This window comes from Delphinapterus leucas, chromosome 2, assembly GCF_059928025.1.
Source record: "Delphinapterus leucas isolate spDelLeu-1000000601 "Yukka" chromosome 2, BTC_Dleu_Yukka2, whole genome shotgun sequence".
Lineage (NCBI taxonomy): Eukaryota > Metazoa > Chordata > Mammalia > Artiodactyla > Monodontidae > Delphinapterus > Delphinapterus leucas.
In genome coordinates, this window is record NC_143130.1 from 179,403,513 (window position 1) to 179,422,253 (window position 18,741).

Sequence of the window (18,741 nt, forward strand, 5' to 3'; positions counted from 1 at the left end):
ACACAGTAAAGCTTCCTCTTCCTCAAATGAATGCAACTTAAATTTAATATGGTTTAAATGTAGTATTGTTGTATTTTTTTCCTTCAGTTGAAGATAATGATTTTTAAAGTTCTTAATAGCACAAACTGAAGGCTGTACTTTGAATATTCTAAATATTGACTAGAATAGAGTTATAAAAAAGACAGAACAACATAGTTTCATGTAATTAGTCTTAAGCAGAGTTACACATCTTTCTTACAGTTAATACTGAGATCTCTAAAGTCAGCACTTTGGCTTTCTTAAACTACCACAATATGTCTAACCAAGGAGTGATGATTAATTGATATAAAAGGAAAATATAAAAGTAAAACTAAATTGATAGTTGAAAACATGTTTGTTAATGAGCTATTGCCATTTGTATTATCTAATGTAGATCAGGAGTTCTCAACCTGGTACATGTTAAAATCACCTGGGCCTCTTTTCAAAATCCTGATGACTGGCCCATAGGGAGATTTAATTGCTCAGGTAGGGCCTGGTCATAGGTATTTCACTGGTGCATCAGTGAATGATTAATGATCTTCATAATAAGATCCTTCTAGTTCCTTTTGGTTTTGCAGAGCCTTTTTACATACTTCATTTGGTTTCTAGACTTGGCCTATGGTAGCTGGGGGATACAGAGACCTAGAAATAAGAACAGGAAGTCGGGCTTCCCTGGTGGCGCAGTGGTTGGGAGTCCGCCTGCCGATGCAGGGGACGCGGGTTCGTGCCCCGGTCTGGGAGGATCCCACATGCTGCAGAGCGGCTGCGCCCGTGGGCCATGGCTGCTGGGCCTGCGCGTCCAGAGCCTGTGCTCCGCGGCGGGAGAGGCTACGGCAGTGAGAGGCCCGCGTACCGCAAAACAGGCAGTCCTCTGCCACTTAGCTGAATGTGTAACTTGACCTTGAGCAAGTCACTTAACTTTCTGGACGTTGGGCTTCTCATCTTTAAAAATGAAGATAATTTCACTAAGTGAAATAAGTCAGACGGAAAGACAGGTACCATATGATCTCATTTATATGTGGAATCTAAAAAATAAAACAAATAGACAAACAAAATAAAACAGAAACAGGCTTACAGAGAGCGAAACTGTTGGTTGCCAGAGGGGAGCTGAGTGAAATAGGTAAAGGGGATTAACAGATGTAAACTTTTAGTTATAAAGTAAACAAGTCATGGGGATATAATATACAGCATAAGGAATGTAGTCAATAATGTTGTAATAATTTTGTATGGTGACAGATGGTTATTGGACTTATCATGGTGATGATTTCATAATGTATTTGATTGTCACATCACTGTGTTGTACACCTGAAACTAACATAATATTGTATGTCAACTATACTTCAGTTGAAAATAATAATAAAAATAACTAATTAAATGGAGATTTAATCTTCTCATGATGGATTATATTAATGAAATAATACATATCAAAGAGTTTTGTAAACTGCAAAGCAGTGCGTAAGACATTTTAAGGGTAATCATGCCCTATCTACATTTCTAATGTAGTTCTAGTTCTGATGGTTATTTTGTATTTATATCATCATAATTCTGGAACTCTGTCCGTGTGTGTGGGGGATTAAGGTGGAGAGGGAGACAGATTTTATCTTGCACTGAAAATGTTATTTAAACAAGTGGCTCTGCAGGGCATAGTGGGCCTTAAGAGTTCTCAGGGTGGCCTTGGAAGGATCCAAAATTTCCAGTCCTTTGTTCTGAACATGAAATTGTATCCATTTCCTTAAACTCATTTCTTCATATATCTAAGGACTTGGTAGTAATTAATAAGTTAGGGGTTACTAAAACTTGGTATTCAGAACTAAAATTAGCATGTAGAGAAGTTTGCTAAGGATTCTAATTCAGTATTCTAATGTTACAGATCTTCCACTATTCATGTGTACTTGCAGATAACTGGAATTCTAGCAGTTTTCTAGGAAGAATTTTATCATAGTATTGTCTTGAGTTGGTTGTGATTTTTCTTGCTTGCTTTTTTTCATTATTTTTGGTCATAGTTTTTAATTACCACTGTTCTTTTTTGTTATTATTCCAAATTACTGTTTGTCACATCATTATCAATTTAGTACCTGGTAGGCTGTCTGTTTAGCTTGATGGTGTGATGCAGATTTTTATCAGCATTAATTTTGGCATATAAATAATAAGACTTTAAGATTTGTTTGGTATAGCTCAAGTATGAACCATCCACAAAAAATTTATACTAAAGGCAGATCCGTCCAAGTTAAATAATTTGATAAATGTAATGTTTTCAGTTTGTAGGGCATTGTTTTAAATCATAAATCATGTGTTTGTGTTCTTATAAATTAGAAGCATTCTATAAATACTTCCTTCACATTCTTTTTCGCTGAGTTCCTTTTCCATGGAAAGGTGGCAGCAGAGTGGTGTATACCTGGCATCTTTTGCCCTTGTAATAGTGGTGCTTGCAGCTTGTTTTCTTCCTCAGCACCACTCACAGTTGTATCACACCTGCTCACTCAGATCTCTGTATATTGTGATTTTAAACTCTGGAGCTTGGTGTGTGGCCTTAGGAGCTAACAACATTCTGCCATCAACAATATGTGATCCTTTTGTACTGCCACTACCAAAAAATGTGGACTGGCTCATTCAGGCAGTGTTTGAACACAGGTGTTTAAAATAGTGTCATTTCAAAATGTTCCCAGTATTCTGGCTCACACATTGAATCATGTGCATCTGATAAATGCATTTAAGCAAACCTGAGTTGACTGCATATTAGTAAACTGATGTTATTTGCACTGACAGGTTCTTCACTTTTCCTTTTAATTTTTCCAGCCACTGAGTGAATAAATGTTAGATTCTAGTAAGATATATTTTTCTCCATTGTTTTTGTACATCTCAATTTCTGAGTACTATCCCTGAGACATTTTCTGTCCATAAATGTCTTTTAGGTCAGCTGTTAAAGAACTCTGTAATGTTGTGTACCTTTAATGATTTTGAAAACAACAGGAGTGAAAAAAAATGTTAGTCTTCCTCCTGGTTTTACAAAGTCACTTTCAGCTTTTTTTTTTTTTTTTTTTTTTGGGTGGAGGGTACACGGGCCTCTCACTTTTGTGGCGTCTACCGTTGCGGAGCGCAGGCTCCAGACGCGCAGGCTCAGCGGCCATGGCTCACGGGCCCAACCGCTCTGTGGCATGTGGGATCCTCCCGGACCGGGGCACGAACCCGTGTCCCGTGCATCGGCAGGCGGACTCTAAACCACTGCGCCACCAGGGAAGCCCCATTTTTAGCTTTGATTTGGTTACAGATAGTCTTGTTTTATTAAATTCAAGTTTGTCATTAAGAAGCAAGTTATGAATTTATTAAGACATGCAAGTAGGGCTTCCCTGGTTGCCCAGTGGTTAAGAACCTGCCTGCCAGTGCAGGGGACATGGGTTCGATCCCTGGTCCGGGAAGATCCCACGTGCCGCGGAGCAACTAAGCCCGTGTGGCACAACTACTGAGCCTGCACACTAGAGCCCGCGAGTCACAACTACTGAAGCCAGCGAGCCACAACTACTGAAGCCCGCGTGCCTAGAGCCTGTGCTCTGCAACAGGAGAAGCCACCGCAGTGAGAAGCCCACGTGAAGCAACGAAGACCCAACACAGCCAAAAATAAATAAATTTATAAAAGAAAAAAAAAAGACATGCAAGTACACTAAGTGTAACCCATCTAAAGTTATTTTCTTTTCTCATCTTGGAGTAGTGTGTTAATGTAAAGAGGGATTATAGAGTAATGGTTAGGAACACAGTTAAGCCAGCCTACATGGATTCAAATCTCGGCTTAAACCCAGCCTAGCTGTGACAAGTCACCTTCCTGGATCTTAGTTTCCCTGTTTGTAAAATGGAAATAATAACAGTACCTCTATGGCTGTGGTGAGAATTAAATAAGTTAACATTTAAAAGCCCTTAGCACAGGGAGATCAGCTTGGTGCTTTGTGACCACCTAGAAGGGTGGGATAAGGAGGGTGGGAGGGAGACGCAAGAGGGAGAAGATATGGGGATATATGTTTATGTATAGCTGATTCCCTTTGTTATAAAGCAGAAACTAACACACCATTGTAAAGCAATTATACTCCAATAAAGATGTTAAAAAATAATAATAAAATAAAAGCCCTTAGAAGAGCTGAGTGTAGTTCCTAGCACATGGTAAGGACCGAGTGTTTGCTGTTATTGTGTGTCCTGCTGAATATTGGTTTTGAGGGAGAGTGGGAGATTTTTTTTTTTAACTTTTATTGGCGTATAGTTGATTTACAATGTTGTGTTAGTTTCAGGTGTACAGCAGAGTGAATCAGTTATACATATACATATATCCACTCCTTTTTTTTTTAAGATTCTTTTCCCAGGAGATATTTTTTGTTTGCTTTTTAAATTTTACCCTCACAGGAAATAAGTAAAGCTTAAGAATTGAATGGTAGGTTCTGGCTTTAGGTCTCATAGGACTTATTTGCAGTAGACTACTTCTGATCACGGCTAATATTTGCGCATTTAGTATATATGGAGTACTGTATTAGTTTGCTTGAGCCACTATAACAAAATTCTGTAGACTGGGTGTCTTAAACAACAGACATTTATTTCACACAGTTGTAGAGGCTGGGAAGTCCAAAATCAGAGTTGCCAGCATGGTCGGGTTCTGGTGCGAGCTCTCTTTTTGGCTTACAGAGGGCTGCCGTCTCACTGTGTCTTCATAGCAAAGTAGGGGGAAGGTACATGAGCATGCTGTTTGATGTCTCTACTTATAAGGGTACTTAATCCCATCATAAGGACCCACCCTCATGACCTCATCTAAACCAACTTAATTCCCAAATGCCCCATCTCCAAATATCACATTGTGGGACAACTTCATGAAGTAAGTTCTGTTATTCAGGAAAGAGAGGCCAGGGAGATAAAGTAATCTGCCCAAAGTCCCCTAACTAATAAGTGATAGATGCTCGGGCAGTCATTTTATGATAGGTGTAGTCATCATTGAGTCGAGCATTAATGAACTCTAAATGAAAACATGTTTACCACAGTTTAGACAATAGAGCATTTGTTGTAAGCAATGTCCCAGGTATATTAGTTGGATAGGAATTCATTGTCATTAGATACTAGAGCATGTGCTTCCCATGTTCTTACACATATAGGCATTCTCACAGTAGCTAGTCTGATAGATATCTTTTCACCTTCATACTCTGTTAGGTGAGTATTACTACCATCTTGATTTTCCATTGAGGAGACAGAGTCTGAGAAGTTGGTATAGTCAGACTCTCCAGTTCGTAAGTGATGGAGCAAAGATGTAAATCTTAGTCTGACTCCAAAGCATGGACTATTTCCACTTCATTATGGCCCCCTCCTGTAATTAAATTTCCCTAACTGAGATGGGAACTAACCTGAGGCTTTCTTTGTAGTAGCTATGAAGAAGTTAGTAAATAGTTTCAAGGTTGAGGAAATATTGGGTTGGCCAAAAAGTGCCTTCAGTTTTAAAGTAAAAATAAAAGACACATTTTTCATTTTCACGAAGAACTTTATTGAATAATGTATTCACCCTTTTGTTCCACTACCTTCTGCCATTTTTCAGGCAACTTCATAGTTCCATCTTCCCAAAACTTTTTCTCTTTTTGAGCAAAGAACTGTTCCAGGTGCCTTTTACAGTCTCCCAGGGAATTGATATTTTTTCCATTAAGAGAATTTTGTAAAGACCGAAATAAATGGAAATCTGAAGTTGCAATGTCTGGTGAATACGGCGGATGAATCAGAACTTCCCAGCCAAGCTGTAACAGTTTTTGCCTGGTCATCAAAGAAACATGCAGTCTTGCAGTATCCTGATGGAAGATTATGTGTTCTCTGTTGACTAATTCTGAACGCTTTTTGTCAAGTGCTGCTTTCAGTTAGTCTAATTGGGAGCAGTACTCGTTGGAATTAATCGTTGGGTTTTCCTGAAGGAGCTCATAATAGAGGACTCCCTTCCAATCCCACCATATACAGAACATCACCTTTTTAGGATGAAGACCGGCCTTTGGTGTGGTTGGTGGTGGTTCATTTCGCTTGCCCCACGCTCTCTGCTGTTCCACATTATTGTACAGTATCCACTTTTCATCGCCTGTCACAATTTGTTTTAAAAACGGAACGTTTTCATTATGTTTCAGTAGAGAATCGCATGAGGAAATATGGTCAAGAACGTCTTTTTCGCTTTACTTACGTGGAACCCATACATCAAAGCGATGAACATAACCAAGCTGGTGCAAATGATTTTCATAGCTTGATTTGGATATTTTGAGTATGTCAGCCATCTCCCGCGTGGTATAACGTTGATTGTTCTCAGTGTCTCAATTTGATCACTATCACCTTCAACTGGTCTATCCAACCGTGGAGCATCGTCCAGCGAGAAATCTCCGGCATGAAACTTCACAAACCACTTTTGACATGTTCAGTCACAGCACCTTCTCCATACACTGAGCAAATCTGTTTTTGCATTTCAATTGCGTTTTTACCTTTCTTGAAATAATAAAGCATAATATGCCGAAAATGTTTTTTTCTTCCATCTTCAATATTAAAATGGCTACACAAAAATTCACCAATTTTGTTAAGCCTTTTTTTTAAATGCACTCTGATATGACAGCTGTCACACACAATCTAACAAAATTGTTTCAAATGAAGTTAAAGACAACTAAGTGCTACTAGAGCCATCTTACAGAAAAAAACAAGCAAACCTTTTGGCGAACCCAGTATTTCAAGTACGAAAGAGAAGTAGGCCTTGTACCCCACCTCCCCTTCGAAACTTTGCGTAAGTCATATTTTTATGCAAATTTGTTTATTCACGCCTTCACTTAACAAACACTTATTAGTAAATACCTGCTGTGTGCCAGGCACTGTTCAGAGCACTGAGGGTACAACATTGAACCAAATGAATGAAGTTCCTACTTTCATGGAATTGATATCATAGTGGGAGAGCAGCAATAAACAGATATATAATGTCATGTCAGTGCCATGAAGAAAAATAAAGCAAGATGTATTGACTGTATTTTCTTATTTTTTGTATTCTTGATGCTCTGGCATCTGGGGCCTTGCTGACCTGAGATAGACTACTCCCCAGGGCTAGCTAGTTCCTGGAAATAGTAAGCAACTCCCCTGTGAGTACACTGTTCAGATGCAAACTAACCAGTGCAGAGCCCATACTCTGAACCACCTCCCCTATCTGGCTCTTAAACTCCAAGAGGCAATATTTCTCTGCCCTAATCATTGCAGAGCTGGTATCGGACACCTAGAGACCGTACTTATACTCAAGAACCTGCTGAAATTATCCCAATGAACCAGTCCTCAGCCTGCTTACCCTGCCTGGACTTACCTTTCCCGTGGAAACCAGAATAAAAACTCTTCCCCATGCTTTCCCCTTGCTCCATCGGCCTTCTGACCCATCCTGGTGCTTCCTCACATGGCCCTACATGGCACTGTGTGCCCCCTTCTTTTGGGAACTATAAGTAACAGACCATCATTTTAATGGCACTCTTCTCCTGATCTCTTGGCTCACCATACCTGAATAATTATAGAACCTACATTTTAAAACACAGGGTGGGGACTTCCCTGGTGGCACAGTGGTTAAGAATCCGCCTGTCAATGCAGGGGACCATGGGTTCAAGCCCTGGTCTGGGAAGATCCCACATGCTGTGGAGCAACTAAGCCTGTGCGCCACAACTACTGAGCCTGCGCTCTAGAGCCCGCGAGCCACAACTACTGAGCCTGTGTGCCACAACTACTGAAGCCTGCATGCCTAGAGCCCATGCTCTGCAACAAGAGAAGCCACTGCCGTGAGAAGCGCGTGCACCGCAATGAAGAGTAGCCCCTGCTCACTGCAACTAGAGAAAGCCCGCATGCACAACAACGAAGACCCAGTGCAGCAAAAAATAAATAAATTTAAAAAACAAAAACACAGGGTGAGGAGTTAGTATGCGAGGAATGTGTAGATTTCAAGTGAAAAGTAGGGGTGCCTTCTTAGTAATTCGTTTAAGAAACATTCTTGTTCTCCTGAACCAAGCGTTGTGATAAGAAGAGTCAGATAAGTACCACAGACTCTGGGTGAACCCACGTGGTTTGCAGTAAAAGTTTACTTAGGCCTTTAGGATCTAAATGTTTTTTACCAAGTAATAAAGAATGGAAAGACCTTTGCGGTCCTCCTTGCAGCATTGACATGGAGGTCCTCACTAAGTGTTCGTGGGAGGATTGCACACACAGCTTGAGGAGCAGCAACTGCAGCAGCGGTGGGCTGCCGAGGCCTGCGAGTATGCAGGGCAGTGCAAGGCCCTGAGCTGGCGGTTATATCAGGCCGAACTGGGAGCCTTGAATGCCCCGGCTCTTTAAGGAACAATCATCTCTGTGTAATAAACTTTTCAGTAATTCCCTAACTTTCCCCTGGGTTCTTCTGACTAAGATTTTGTTATCTTAGAAATATTCAGTCTTCTCGGTGGCAGAAACTTTAATTGTCACCATACTGTGACATAGTCAATTTAAACAGTAATCTCTTTTTCTTAAACTGGAACCATTAGTTAAAAACAAATGTATGAATGTAGTGAAATAATTGATTTTTTAAAATATGTGTTTATGATAGCTGGTTAGCCAGCTTTAAACATGTATAGGGATGGAGGCACACTCCTTCCTATGCCATCTTGTTCCAGTGTTGGACGACTCTAGTTATTATACAGGTTTTTTTTTTTCTTAATTAATTTATTTATGGCTGTGTTGGGTCTTCATTGCTGCACGCAGGCTTTCTCTAGTTGTGGTGAGCAGGGACTATTCTTCATTGTGGTGCACGGGCTTCTCACTGCCATGGCTTCTCTTGTTGCGGAGCACGGGCTCTAGAGCGCAGGCTCAGTAGTTGTTGTGCACGGGCTTAGTTGCCTGCAGCATGTGGGATCCTCCCGGACCAGGGATCGAACCTGTGTCCCCTGCATTGGCAGGCGGGTTCTTAACAACTGCGCCACCAGGGAAGTCCCTAAACAGGTTTTTCTCTTTCATAGTTTACACTAGCATCTGTCTTCTAGAAACATGTACAATACTGTTCTCTGTTCTTTTATTTGGAGCTTTGGAGGTTAAATCTACCAACCCACAAAAATAACCCCTACCAATCCAACATAACCAACTATTTTGGGTCTTCTTGGTCCCTTCTCCAGAGTAAATACTCAGCCTCTTGGGCCAGCTACAGGACTTGCCCTCAACACAGGGCTAGTTTATTCCACATCTGTAATTGATTTTTTTCTTAACTGAATTTATTTCATTCTTGCTGAAGACCATTTAAATGGTTTCCTACCATAATTCCAGTCTGTTTAGTGTATTTTTGAAAAATGAGTCTTTTGTATTAGCTATCACTTGTAGTTTGGTGCTGTATACATTGGACAAGGATGTTTTCATCCAATTAAAATATCCGACAAGGTAGGGACAAAGCACCTCATTGGAGAATCCACCCTTTAGTTGGTTCTGCTGACTCATCAAGCAATTTTTGAGTAATATTCAAGCACCATTCTTAAATCCAGACTTTTAGTAAGAGAGAAACAGAAATCGCTGTGTTAAAAAAAAATTAATCAAAATTACTAAGGAAAAAAGAATGATTTTAAATTTAAGTATGTGCATAAATTCAAGTATGTGCAAAATACGGGAATTCCCTGGAGGTCCAGTGGTTAGGACTCCACACTTCCACTGCAGGGGGCACAGGTTCGATCCCTGGTCGGGGAACTAAGATCCGACATAGCCGTGCACTGTGGCCAAAAAAAAAAGTATATACAGCAGATTGCTGAATGATTATCGAAGTATTATTGACTGTAGGTTCCTTTTATCGGGGTCTTTGTGGGAAATTTTACTTACACCCACTCAAGTCTGGTTTCTTTTTAAAGTTGGTGTTTATTTTGGAACCACTGTTAATGGTTAGAGCTCTGTAATAGCAGTGACCCTTTTTTGGCATCCCAGGGAATCTCAGTTGTGGGACAAGCCAGGGAGGGAACTGTATATTTGGAAGCAGAGAGAACCCGCTCATGCTTTTCTTATGGTCTACAATGTAATGTACTCTTACTGTTACCACCACTGAGTTATTTGGGGTACTTTTGCTTCAGCCTCCTTAGGGCAGTCTTTTTTAACCCTTGTTGTGCAGTAGAATCATCTGTGTAGTTTAAAAAAAACCCTTAATTTCTATTCTCTTTCTAAAGGTAACCTGTTTTAAAGATGACCCCCTCCTCCAGTGTTTTAAGTCTTATAGACTGCTGCCACTACCGCTGCCAAATATCTCCCCCGTCTCTCAGACTCTTCCTGACCCAATTTCTGGACTTCTTTCCTTCTCCTTACCCATCTGGTGAAGCACAAATCATTGTTGGGATCTTTTTCATTGATGAGCACTGTTGATCTTTTCCTTTCTTAATACCTTCCTCTTTCCATATTGACTTGTAGGAGACTAAACAGCTCAGGCCATTAACAAAAGTAGTTGTTAGAATCCTTTTTTGTAAATTTTTTTAAATTGAAGTATAGTTGTTGTACAATATTATATAAGTTACAGGGGTACAATATAGTGGTGATTCACAATTTTTAAAGGTTATACTCCATTTATAATTATTATAAAATATTGGTTATATTCCCTGTGTTGTACAGTATATCCTTGCAGCTTATTACCTAATAGTTTGTATCTCTTACTCCCCTACCCTATATTGCCCCTCCCCACTTCCCTCTCCCCACTGGTAACCGCTGGTTTCTTCTCTGTATCTGGGAGTCTGCTTCTTTCATATATGTCGGATACTTATTCCTTATCAGTCATATCATTTGAAAATATTTTCTCCCATTCAGTAGGTTGCCTTTTCATTTTGTCAGTGGTTGCCTTTGCTGTGCAAAAGCTTTTAAGTTTAATTAGGTCCCATTTGTTTATTTTTGCTTTTATTTCCTTTACTTTAGGAGATGGATCCAAAAAAATATTGCTACAATTTATGTCAAAGAGTGTTCTGCCTATATTTTTCTCCAGGAGTTTTATAGTATCCAGTCTTACATTTAGGTCTTTAATCCATTTTGAGTTTATTTTTGTATATAGTGTTAGAGAATGTTCTAATTTCATTCTTCTACATGTAGCTGTCCAGTTTTCCCAACACCACTTACTGAAGGGACTGTCTTTGCTTCATTGTATATTCTTGCCCCCCTTGTCATACATTAATTGACCATAAGTGTGTGGGTTTGTTTCTGGGCTCTGTATCTTGTTCCATTTATCTATGTGTCTCTTTTTGTGCCAGTACCATACTGTGTTGACTACTGTAGCTTTGTAGTTTAGTCTGAAGTCAGGGAGTATGATTCCTCCATCTCTGTTCTTCTTTCTCAAGACTGTTTTGGTTATATGGGGTCTTTTGTGTTTCCATACAAATTTTAAAATTATTTGTTCTAGTTCTGTGAAAAATGCCATTGGTATTTTAATAGAGATTGCATTGAATCTGTAGATTGCCTTGGTTAGTATGGACATTTTAACAATATTGATTCTTTAGCGCACTCCATCTGAAAGCAGCAGAATACACATTTTCATCAAGTATACATGGAACATTCTCCAGGATAGATCACATGCTAGGCCACAAAACAAGCCTTGGCAAAGAAACTGTAAGTCATATCAATTGTCTTTTCTGACCACAACACTGTGAGAGTAGAAATCAACCACAAGAAAAAAAGCTGTGAAAAACACAAACATGTGGAGGCTAAACAGTATGGGTCACTAGACCAGTGGATCACTGAAGGAATCAAAGAGGATATTAAAAAATACCTAGAGTCCTGACTATTAATTTCAATCCAGCATCTGCATTCAGATCAGTGTAATGAATTAGGTAAACTTTTACAAACAGGATATGGTAAATGAAATCTAAGTCAAACCCTCTTCATTTTACATGTTTAAAATATTGAGAATAAAAATATATGTATATTGTTACATTTTAAAAATAGTAATAGGAGTGTAAGAAAATATAGCTTCAGTGTTACTGCTGCTTTATGGGGAAATTTTTAATTTATTGCCAGACATTTTCACTTTGGCAGCAAATTTAGAGTACAGATTGTGAATTGAGAATATTAGAATTTATTTTTAATTGTACCAATTGTTCATTGTGCTATTTTAGAAAAGCCACTGAATAACCAGCTATTTTATTTTATTTTATTTTGCTGTATCGGGTCTCAGTTGCGGCACGCAGATCTTCCTCACAGCATGCAGGATCTTTCGTTGTGGCGTGCAGGCTCTTTGTTGCAGCGTGTGGGCCTCTCACTAGTTGTGGTGTGCGGGCTCCAGAGCGCACAAGCTCAGTAGTTGTGGCACTTGGGCTTAGTTGTCCTGTGGCATGTGGGATCTTAGTTCCCCGACCAAGGATCAAACCCACATCCCCTGCATTGGGAGGTGGATTCTTAACCCCTGGACCACCAGGGAAGTCCCAAGAACCAGGTATTTTAAATGGGTTAAACTTAGAGCCTAGCATGGACCCATTTGTGGAAAATTGAAAGTTGGGCAAAAACTAGACCTTTGGGAAAGAATCCTAGCGACAGCAACCAGAATCACAGCCGTATGTTGCTTATTGTGTGCCACGCACTGTTCCAAGATCTCAACAACATGTCAGGTTCCTTTATCCCTGGGGGTACCAGAGGCCCAGAGAGGTCAAGCCACCTAGATTCAGTCAGTCAGTGGTAGATCCCCAGGTGGGGACAGATAGTGGGCTCCAGAGTTCAAATTCTTTTTTTTTTTTTTTTTAGAGTTCAAATTCTTAATGACTGTGCACTAACTGACACACTGACTGAACTAACATTAGAACTTAAAGCCCTAACTTCACATGGCCTTTTCCCAACATGTCCCCTTGGAAGGAATCAGGCCCAGCACCTTCCATATGGGAAGCATACAAAGGAGCTTACTGAATGAAGCTCCTTCACCTTGCGTGTGGTAGATACCCAATAATATCTGTTCATTATTTTATAAGTACCAAATTTATTTTAATACTAAATTAATATTTTTCTCATATTGCCCTAATTCCAGGAATCTTGACCACCAGAACCTTAGGTTTTGAGGTGGTAGGAAAATTTGTCTTTGAAATACTTGATCATAAAAATGCACATTGGGTTTCCCTGGTGGCACAGTGGTTAAGAATCTGCCTGCCAATGCAGGGGACGTGGGTTCAAGCCCTGGTCCGGGAAGATCCCACATGCCATGGAGCAACTAAGCCCATGCGCCACAACTACTGAGCCTGTGCTTGCTCCAGAGCCCATGAGCCACAACTACTGAGCCCACGTGCCACAGCTACTAAAGCCCATGCACCTAGAGCCCGTGCTCCACGACAAGAGAAGCCACTGCAACGAGAAGCCCACACACCACAACGAAGAGTAGCCCCTGCTCACTGCAACTAGAGAAAGCCTGCGCTCAGCAGTGAAGAACCAATGCAGCCAAAAATGAATGAACGAATGAATGAATGAAATGCTTTACATACAGAAGAATGTTACATATTTGCCATATAAATATGTTTAGGGTATTTGATTCAAGAAATGGATCAGCAACAATACTTTAAATCAGTCACGTTGTAACCTTCCCCAACGTGACCTCCTTTGTTTCCCACCTTACAAGGTAACCACTAACAAAAATTTTGTGTTACTATTTTCTTTCTTTTTAAAATTAATTTATTTTTATATATTTATTTCTTTATTTTGGCGGCATTGAGTCTTCATTGCTGCATGCGGGCTTTTTCTGGTTGCAGCAAGCGAGGGCTACTCTTTATTGCAGTGCACAGGATTCTCATTGCTGTGGCTTCTCTTTCTACGGAGCACGGGCTTTAAGCATGTGGGCTTCGGTAGTTGCAGCACGTGGGCTCAGTAGTTGTGGCTCGCACACTCTAGAGTGTAGGCTCAATAGTTGTGGCGCACAGGCTTAGTTGATCCACGACATATGGGATCTTCCCTGACCAGGAATCAAACCCGTGTCCCTTGCATTGGCAGGCGGATTCTTAACCATTGTGCCACCAGGGAAGTCCCTATGTTACTATTTTCTTGATTGTTTTTATAATTTTACCACATAAGGGTCCCTCATCAATATAGTGTGAAGATTTTAAATATTATATAAATGGAATCATGTTATTTGTGTCCTTCTCCTGTTTGCTTTATTTTGCCCAAATTGTGTTCCATGTTGATGTATTTAGATGTAATTTACTTTCACTGCTATGCTTATTTTCATGGTTATATAGTATCCTATTATATGAATATTTCATGATTTATTTTATCTATTTTCTGTCTGATTCAGAGACATTTGGATTGCTTATAGCTATTTGTATCACAGACACTGCTATGGATTGTTCCGTATGTGTCCTGGTGAAGTTGTTTATGTTTCTTAAGGATATGTGTCCAGTAGTAGACTTATTGGTTCACAGGGTATGTACATCCTCATTCATCCAAAGCAGTTGTGTTAATTCATATTCCCACCAGTAGCATATAAGACAGTTCAAGTAATGTCATATCCTCATCAAAATTTGATTTTGTCTGATTTTTCAATTCTTGACTATCTGATGGATATAAAACTATGTCATTGTGGTTTTCATTTATATTCCCATGATTGCTGATGAGTATTACATCATTCATATTTTTATTGGCTTTTGTTTCTTCTGTGAATTGCCTGTTCAAGCCTTTTCAATTTCTAGTGGATTTTTTCTTAATCATTTTAGAGATTATGTATTCTGGATACTGACATGTGGCAGATATCTTCTTCTGTTTGATGGTATATCTTTTCATTCTCTGGATGTTGTCTTTTGATGAGCAGCAGAATTTCTTAATTTTAACACACCTGAATTGTCATTCTTTTCTTATATGGTTTGTACATTTTCTGTGTTCTTTTTTTTTTTTTGCGGTACGCGGGTCTCTCACTGTTGTGGCCTCTCCCGTTGCGGAGCACAGGCTCCGGACGCGCAGTCTCAGCGGCCATGGCTCACGGGCCCAGCTGCTCCACAGCATGTGGGATCTTCCCGGACCGGGGCACGAACCCATGTCCCCTGCATCGGCAGGCGGACTCTCAACCACTGCGCCACCAGGGAAGCCCCTTTTCTGTGTTCTTTAAGAAATTCTTCCCTGCCTGGGGCCATAAAGATATTTTTCTCTGTTGTCTCAAAGGTTTATAATCTTTAATCCACCTTGAAGTTGTGCATATTGTGAAGTAGCAATCCAATTATGTTTTTTCATACGTGTTACAACTTATTGCCTCATCTCTCCTTTCCCCACTCTTCTGCAATACAGAGTTTCCGTACCTACCTCTACACACACGTACTGTGTTCTTCCAAAGTGGTTATTCTGGTTCACTTCACAATTGCTATTTTAAAGGCAGTTTTTTTACATTTATTTTCATTTAAAATTTTTATTTTCAGTAGTAGAATGGCAGGGCTTCCCTTGTGGCCATTGGTTAAGAATCTGCCTGCCAACACAGGGGACACCAGTTCGAGCCCTGGTCCGGGAAGATCCCACATGCCGCAGAGCAGCTAAGCCTGTGAGCCATGACTACTGAACCTGCACTCTAGAGCCCACGAGCCACAACTACTGAAGCCTGTGCGCCTAGAGCCCGTGCTCCGCAACTGGAGAAGCCACCACAATGAAAAACCTGCACACTGCAATGAAGAGTAGACCCTGCTCGCTGCAACTAGAGAAAGCCTGCGGGTGGCAACAAAAACCCAACGCAGCCAGAAATAAATAAATTTATTTTAAAAATAGTAGAATGGCAAATGATAAACAGAATCCCAAAATATATGACAGGAAAAATCTGAGCTAAATTTATAGAAGCACAAGAGTGACAAAATAGATTTATCCTCTCTCAGGCTATGTATGACACATTAAGTAGAGGAAAAAAAGATACAGATCTTAATATAGAGCCCCTCCACTAGCCCATATTACAAATTGCACATTTTTAATTTAATTAATTTATTTTTTATTTTATTTTTGGCCACACCATGTGGCATGCTGGATCTTAGTTCCCTGACCAGGGACCAAACCCGTGCCCCCCGCAGTGGAAGCGCGGAGTCTTAACCACTGGACTGCCAGGGAAATCCCACACATTTGTGCATTTTTTTTAAAAAGCATCCCTTTCTTAGGATACATTACAGCTCTGTGCCAGTCAAATCTATGATGATTGCAGCGTAAATGATTTCCTCACTGTTGGGCAATGCATAACTTACACAGCTATAAACAGTTAATATGATTAATAAGCCTGACTAAGAGATCTTTCCAGGCTACATTTTCTGAACAAGCAATAAAAATAGAAACCAATAAAAATAGAAACAAACAAAAAGTACAAGCATGTGGGACTTGAAAACACTCTTTGAATTCATGGGGTCAAAGAGAAAATGCAAACCAAAATTGCAGTGTATCTAGAAAGTAACAGTGTGTATCCGAACCTGTAGAATACTGCTTTTGGTGTTCAAGTAAATTTGAAACCTTAAACACATTATTAAACAAAAAATGACAATACATTAAATATTCAACTAATAAGTTAGAGAAGGGAACAAAATAAATCTCAGAAACGAAGAATAATGTAAGGAACTTAAAAAGGGCAGAAATTAGTGAATTGGAAAAACAATGAAAATGATCTAGAGCTTTTTTTTTTTTTTTTTTTTTTTTGAGAGGGGGATGAGAAGGGAGGCAGTAAAATAGATAAACCACTAGTTACTTAATCCAGGGGATAGGGAGAGACAACACAAAGTATGAGTATGAAATGAGGGGCAGGGAAAAGACCAGATAGAGAAGAATTAAAATTATTATGAGAGAACCTTTTGTGCAAATAAACTAGAACACCTAAAAAATGGATAACTTTCTAGGAAAACATAACTTATCAGAATTAACTCTACAAAAGAATCTAAATGCATCAGTAACTACAGAAGAAATTGAATAGTGGTAAAAAGGCCAGCTGCCACCTCAGATTGCCATATGCAGAATTTCATGATTGGCTCCTTTGAAACCTTCAGTGAATAGATCTTGAAGGGAAGCTTCCACATTCTTCTCTGTAATTCACATACATGGCTATCAAAATGTATTAGAAACAGGGAAGAAAACTATAGTTCAATCTCACTTGCAACATCCATTCAAAAATTCGGAATTAAAGTATTAGCATATAGGACTTCCAGTTAAACATTAGTACATTTATCTTTGCTCCTTCTTCCCACTCGCTAAATAGTAGTAAAGGACTTAAAAAGGAGTGTCAAAAATAGAGAAGACTGGCAGACAAAGAATTAAACCTAGTTTGCCAGATGGAAAGCAGATGGATGAATAGTTGTGTGTGTGTGTGTACACTATTATATATATTTTTTCATGTAATAGACTTAGCAAATCATAGTGAACTGAAACCAATCTGTAAGGGGAGCACTTAGGGGTGGGAATAGGTAGGCTGGTGCCAGCAAAAATCATGCTGAGTCATGCCACAGAATTCAGAAAGTTTAAGGATGAGTTCTGTTAGCTTCTTTTGTGGGTGGAGGTACGTGTAGAATTGGAAACAGGATTGGCTTAAAATGTGTAACTGGGCCTCATATCACCTTCAGGCAACCCGCCCTTCTCTGCCCCAGTAGAAATTGGGCAGTTTATTTTCTGAAGAGGCGGAATTGAAGAGCATCTAGACTTGGGGACCCCATACTAAAAACGGGCCCACTGAGTGGTGAGATACTCTTTCTGTCTTCCCTCTCCTTGCTTGCCTCCCAGAACTCTAGCCGTTCATGTGTTGCCTGAAAAGGAGATTGGAGGATTCTTCTCCAGGAAAATTGAGTTAAATGAAAATATAGATAGAGACATTATTGTCTTTCAGTGAATCTACTTAATCTTTGCCCGGTCATCCTATGGTCCAGCTTTTATATATATAACGTTTAGTCCAGCATTTTGGTGCCTCTCTTAAATATGGGAGGACAGCCAAGAATCTCCAGATATTTGAGGATAACCTGAAACTAAAACAAACAAGAATAAGAAAGAGAAAGGAACACTGGAAGAGGAAACTCAGCTGCTTTAAAAAACAACACTATAATTATGTTTTCAAAGATTTTAAAAAGAGGGAGACAGAATGCAATAATGACCATTATATTCATGAAAGAAGAACATGGTGCATTGAGAAAGGACTGTTGGGGAGAGGGTAATTTATGGTATTGGAAAGAAATTCAATAAAGGGGTTGGAAAATAAAGTCAAGGAAAGCTCTCAGAAAGTATTACAGAAGTTCATAGAGATGAAAATTAAGAAAGATACCATGTGAAATTGAGGTACCTATCTAGGAGGTCTAGTTTCTGGTAAAGAGGTGTTGTAAAAAGAACTGGGGATAGGAGGGGAGATTATCAAAGACTAACAGAAGGTGATTTCCCAGAACTGTAGGACCTGAATTTCCAGATTGAAAGGCTCAGTGCCCAATGCAGTAAATGACAAAAGACCCACAATATATCTGGACTGAATGCTAATGTACCACAGAGACTGAACCTGTGGTATATTAAAATTTAAATACATCAAAATTAAAGAGAAGGAAGAGGAAGAAATAGGTCACAAAGAATTGTAGCAGAATGTCATCATACCATTCCACACCACTGTAAGCTGGAAGGAAATGGACTGAGGCCTTTAAAATTCTGAGAGAACTGGATATTCATGTGTAAAAGAATGAAACTGGACCCCTGTCTTATACAATGCACAAAAACTAACTCATGGATTAAGGATTTAAATGGAAGATATGAAACCATAAAGCTCGTAGAAGAAAACAGTGGGAAAAAGCTCCTTGACATTGC

The 18,741-nt window shown here is 39.6% G+C and overlaps 1 protein-coding gene across 9 annotated transcripts in view; it reads left to right on the forward strand.

Annotated features, from left to right (window-relative positions):
- MARK3 (microtubule affinity regulating kinase 3) overlaps window positions 1-18,741 on the forward strand; it is a 107,543-nt gene that overhangs the window by 39,396 nt on the left and 49,406 nt on the right. The gene's annotated exons all lie outside the window — the stretch shown is intronic.